Genomic DNA, 5,366 nt, shown 5'->3' with positions numbered 1-5,366 from the left:
AGTATATTCATGCCTTCAGTGGAGAACGTGCGTTTGTCGAGGACTACACAATATTAGATGGTGCCAGTAATTTTGTTGTCAAAGAAAAGTGGTCACATTGTCCTGCAACGAACTATGAGACAATCAAAAGCCTTACGACGAAATTATTATAATACATTGTTCATTGAAATCTACAGATGATTAGACTACCACATAGCACAGCCACACGAGACAGTCCTACTTTATTTATTGTATGTGTGTGCAGCACTATTTGAAGACAAATTTGTGGTCACGCCATCACAGAACACAAACCCCAGAACCGGAGCAGTCCTTGAGGCCCGTCTCGATAGACCGAGATTTTCAAACTGTAATGTGCCGACAATATTTGCCTGCAGTTCCTCCTCACTACCTCAAGAACGACCACTGAGAGAGCCACCTAAAAGGAGACCGAGAGGACCAAGCAAGGAAGAAATGTCATACGACCAACTCGTAGACCTAACCGAAGACATCAATGTTACTCATTTCTGGAACTACATTCAAAACGACTAAGGTATTAGATTTCTGACTTACAACGCCCCACAGCTGAAGTACTCTGTTACTGTGAAGCCCAACCTAACGGTTATACTGTTACGGCACAAAGACAATCAAGCTTTCAGGCGACTTTTGGATACCGACCACCATTAACAGTCTGAATACGCTGGTTGACCTGCTGAAAAAAATCAGAGCATTCGAAAAGCCGGCCACATCATGCGACACTAGCAAGAAGAAGGATGCCATTTTGGGACTCATCCTGACATCACTTGATGACCTCGGGAATGACAACGAAGCTCAGGACATTGCAGATGCGCTGGCATTTTTATGCCAACAGCTAGACGTGCTGCTGAGAAAGAAGGCCAAGTATACACCAGACTTCCTAATTTTCGCAAGCCTGATATACACAATTTCGCAACACGCAGACAAGTTTATGAGGGTCACATCACGAATCACGCTGCCAGATCCCTTTACGATCAGGAGACTTTGTTCCAACCAACAGCTGGACCCCGCAACAGAACAAGACAATGAATAGCTGCTGCCCTACATAAGAAAGCAATGTGAACACCTTCAAGATCACAAGAAGGTCACCACCCTCATGTTAGATGAAGCACATTAAAAACCTTACATCGATTATAAGGGCGGAAATGTCCAGGGCAGCTCTGCCAACACATGCAAAGCAGCTCTAACAGCGCATGTGCTCATGATTCAGAGCCTATTGTCATCCAACAAGGATGTGGGGCATGTCCTCCTCGTGTGCCAGAGAGATATACAACAGCTGCACTGCTTCGTCAAAAAAATCATCCTAAGGCGCGAAGCACTAGGATTCAAGATCATCGCCGTCCTAGCCAACAGTAATGCCATCAAAAGCAAGATGCTTTCATAGTTCGTCACCCAAGCCAAAATTGAGATGGTTTACACCCACCCAGCAGACACAGACAGAACCCTCTTTTTCATCGTGGACCCCGTGCACCTCTTGAAATGCATTCGGAACAATTGGCTGAGCCAAGGAAGTTCTGGAAGGTGCTTTGCATTTCCGCGGTTTGAGAGCATTGAATCGGCGACTGCTGCTTCATCACAGCAACAAGCTTGGTTTGATGCTTTGGAGTGTTGCAGCTTCACAAGAATGCCCAACTGGCTAAGTTTAAACTTGTACTATTTGAGCGTGTTGGTGCTTTTTACATATTTAGAAAGTGGAGACACATAAGGGACGCAGCAACAAGCTTGGCTTAAAGCAGCCACAAGTTTGGCAATGGACTCAGTGCCAGGGCGCTACATCCATCAAGTCTGGAACTCCAAAATGTGAAGTTGGTCTTTAAAATCTTCAATGACCCCGTTGTGTAAGCTCTAAACACTTGGAAATGACATCAGCATCCCGAACATCGTGGAAACTGCTGACTTCATCGAGCTAATTGTGAGAAGGTGGAACGTTGCAAATGTAAAGACTTCCTTAAACGGGACAGAGGCCGCGAGACCCGATGCGTGAACCTGTCACTTTCTGTGGCAGACCCGAAGCTCAAGTTCCTCAATGACATGGTTGCGTGGCTTGACACCTGGTAAGCAATGGACACATACAGTGAGAGACTGGCCAATGATACACATAAAGCACTCAGGCTGACTTGCTACGCCTTGGTAAAGATGTCGACCTACTGCCTCGGGGAGCTTGGTTCCAGCTATGTTCTGCTCGGCAAGTTTCAAACAGACTCTTTGGATGCCAGATTTGGAAAATACAGAAGACTTGCTGGGACGCAAGACCACATTTCCATCCGCCAGTTGTACGAGTTGGAGACGAAGATCAGATTTCTAAAGATGCTGCCACTGGTGCCCGCCACCGAGTTACTGGCAGGGCACAGGAACAAGCAACACACGGAGAGGTGGCGCAGGCGGAACGCAACCAGTTCAGCGTTTTAGTTAACGTGACTGACATCGCTGCTAAACATGATCAGATGCCTTCATGTCCCCATGCAATTTTCAACAAAAAAAAAAACTTGTTTGCGAAGTTTGCGAAGAAAATCTCAACCTGGAAGAGAGAAGAATTCTGATCTACGATGCAAGCCTGATCAAAGGAATCGCCCGGGGAGGGATGAAATTTTAAACCAGTATTTGTGAATGCCGGGTTCTACACACAGCGAGTGCTCGAAAAAGGTCACGTACAATGAGAATGCACAACAGTTCTTGGCAGTTCAAAACAAGAAGGGAGTGTTAATGTGTGTCACTAGGGAGACGTTGACCAAGTATGATGACCTGAACATGACCCCAAGCCTGTGATGCACATTTTGAGTGTGTCATTCAATACTTTCGTAGCTAACTACTGTCGGAACCAAAAAGAGCCTATCCAAGAGGCTGCAGCCTCTAAAAATGAGCGAAAGCTTCAAGTCCGAACTTAGAGCAAGTAGTGGCACGAACGCGAACTGTGAAGAAACTTGCCATGAATACCATTGTGTATTTGCGTATTTATTTCTGGAAATATTTCTGAAAATGAACGGTATTTAAATTATTTACCTGTATTACGTACGTTTATTACTTGCGTCTTGGTTTGTTCACCTATTGCATATTGTGATATTGTGACTTTTCAAGAGCAAAAACATGATGTATCAAGCAGGGAAGAACAATCTCTTCAGAGCAGGAAAGGTGCAGAGATACATAGTTTCCCGACAGAGGTTGATGAACCCTTTTTTAAAAGATGAATGATGCAAACAGTAGAACAAGAAACGCTTTTTACTTGTTCAACTTGCATATATCGAGAAAGGTGTACCACTAGCACGTAAAAAGTGAGCAAAGATTGACCGAGGTGCTAAATAGATATTGTATTCAACTGTCGCTACAGTGGTATACGAGTGGGGGAGTTAACGTCACTGCGGAACATACGGCTGGTTTATACGTTTGTGTGTCATTGCATCAGTTTTTTTATCGCTTCCAAGATTTCAACCGTATCCACGCGAGTGATATTCAAAGCGTCATCGCAAACAAAATTTTTAGACAAGGTAGCACCAAGGAATATATCTGAAGAGTAGCACTCCCGGAAGTGATTTGCGAAACCATTAGCTACTTCTTGCGGAGAAGACACGTATATTCCAGACCCACTCCGTAGAAAAATGCTGTTAGTTGTGTCCTTTGTGTCCTTTGTGTGTTGTTTGACAAAACGCCAGGACTCATGCGGCTTGCGGAACAAGCTATTTTCTGCTCGGACCTGGTGAGCGCTCTTGTCGTGCGCAAACAGTTTTTTCAACGAGCGCTCTATAGACCTTGAACTTGACAGCCCACAACTCCACCCCATCCCACAACTCCACGCCATCCCACAACTCCACGCCAAGTTATTTTCCTTTTCGCTATACAGTCCATAGAAGGGACAGGGATTACGCGGTGACTGGTCAAAAGTTTGGCGGTGGTGTGATAGTTGCAGTGTACAGTTATACGTCTAACTGTAGGCGATACGACCTTGAAACGCATGCCTAATGTGTTTGGGTAGAACTTGTTGCTGCCGATGGCTTTAACTATTTAATAGGCAATTATTATGTTCCTCCTCTTTCGGATGCAACTGCTTTCGTAGATCATTTTGAAAGACTTGAGAAGCAGATTGACTTTTCGAAGTTTCGCGTTCACCTGTTCGGGATTTCAATCTCCCCGGTGTAGATTGGGAATCTGGACAAATTAACTCAGTTAATTTCGAAAATATAAAAAAAGTATCTTGTTTGATGTACTTCACTCGTTTTAATGGGCTTACTCAATTTAACGGGCTAGAAAATGTTGCCGGAAATATTCTAGATCTACTCTTTTCAAATTTTCCAATTGACAATTTGAGTTTAGTAAGTGATACTCTTGTTAGCCCTGATGTTTTTCACCGACCTTTTAGTGTGTCATATTCTTTTTCCCGAAGACCGCGTGTCTGTCAAAGTTCCTCTAGCTACTCGTACTCCACTGGCGATTACCTGGGCTTATGTAATTTTTTTTTTTTTCAGGGATGTAACTGGTCGACAATTCTAAACGAAAAATGTATTGATACCGTTCGAAAATTTTACAGCTATAGTGCGAAAGGGCATTGATGTGTTTGTACCGAAGCGGTTCATAAGGCCTCCCAAGTATGCCGCTTGGTTTTCCAAGGAACTGCGGTATTATATGCAGAAAAAAGCGCAGTGTCATAAACTATATAAGTCAAGTGGCGTGAAGTTGTGGGATGTCAAGTTCAAGATTTATAGAGTGCTCGTTAAAAAACTGTTTGCGTACGACAAACGCGCTCACCAGGTCCGAGTAGAAAATAGCTTGTTCCGCAAGCCGCATGAGTTCTGGCGATTTGTCAAAACACACAAAGGACACAACTAACATCATTTTTCTACGGAGTGGGTCTGGAATATACGTGTCTTCTCCGCAAGAAGTAGCTAATGGTTTCGCAAATCACTTCCGAGAGTGCTACTCTTCAGATATATTCCTTGGTGCTACCTCGTCTAAAAATTTTGTTTGCGATGACGCTTTGCATATCACTCGCGTGGATACGGTTGAAACCTTGGAAGCGATAAAGAAACTGAAGCCAAAGTTTTCAGTGGGCGTTGACCAGATACCGAGCTTTATCGTTAAGGGCTGCGGACAGTTATTTGCGCCTGTTTCGGAGCACATTTTTAACCTTTCTTTGCGACTGTGTATATTCCCGTCCCTGTGGAAAAGTTCGATTGTCGTACTAGTCCACAAAAGCGGTGACGCTTCTGAGGTAAATAACTACAGACCGGTTTCTTTACTATGTGCCTTTTCTAAAGTTATTGAGATAGTTATCCATGCCCGACTGTCTTACTACTTTCGGCATAAGCTAAGCGCTCTGCAGCATGGTTTCTCGAAGGGTCGTTCGGTGGAAACGAACCTCTCTT

General features: G+C 44.1%; 1 pseudogene; it reads left to right on the top strand.

Moving 5' to 3' along the window:
* Nucleotides 1-490: 490 nt before the first annotated feature.
* LOC115323375 lies at nucleotides 491-2,778 on the top strand (annotated as a pseudogene).
* Nucleotides 2,779-5,366: the final 2,588 nt, after the last annotated feature.

The sequence above is a fragment of the Ixodes scapularis genome, unplaced genomic scaffold, assembly GCF_016920785.2.
Source record: "Ixodes scapularis isolate PalLabHiFi unplaced genomic scaffold, ASM1692078v2 PGA_scaffold2__306_contigs__length_199485367, whole genome shotgun sequence".
Lineage (NCBI taxonomy): Eukaryota > Metazoa > Arthropoda > Arachnida > Ixodida > Ixodidae > Ixodes > Ixodes scapularis.
The sequence above is the reverse complement of the archived record's forward strand: the minus strand, read 5'-3'. Positions and strand labels throughout refer to the sequence as shown.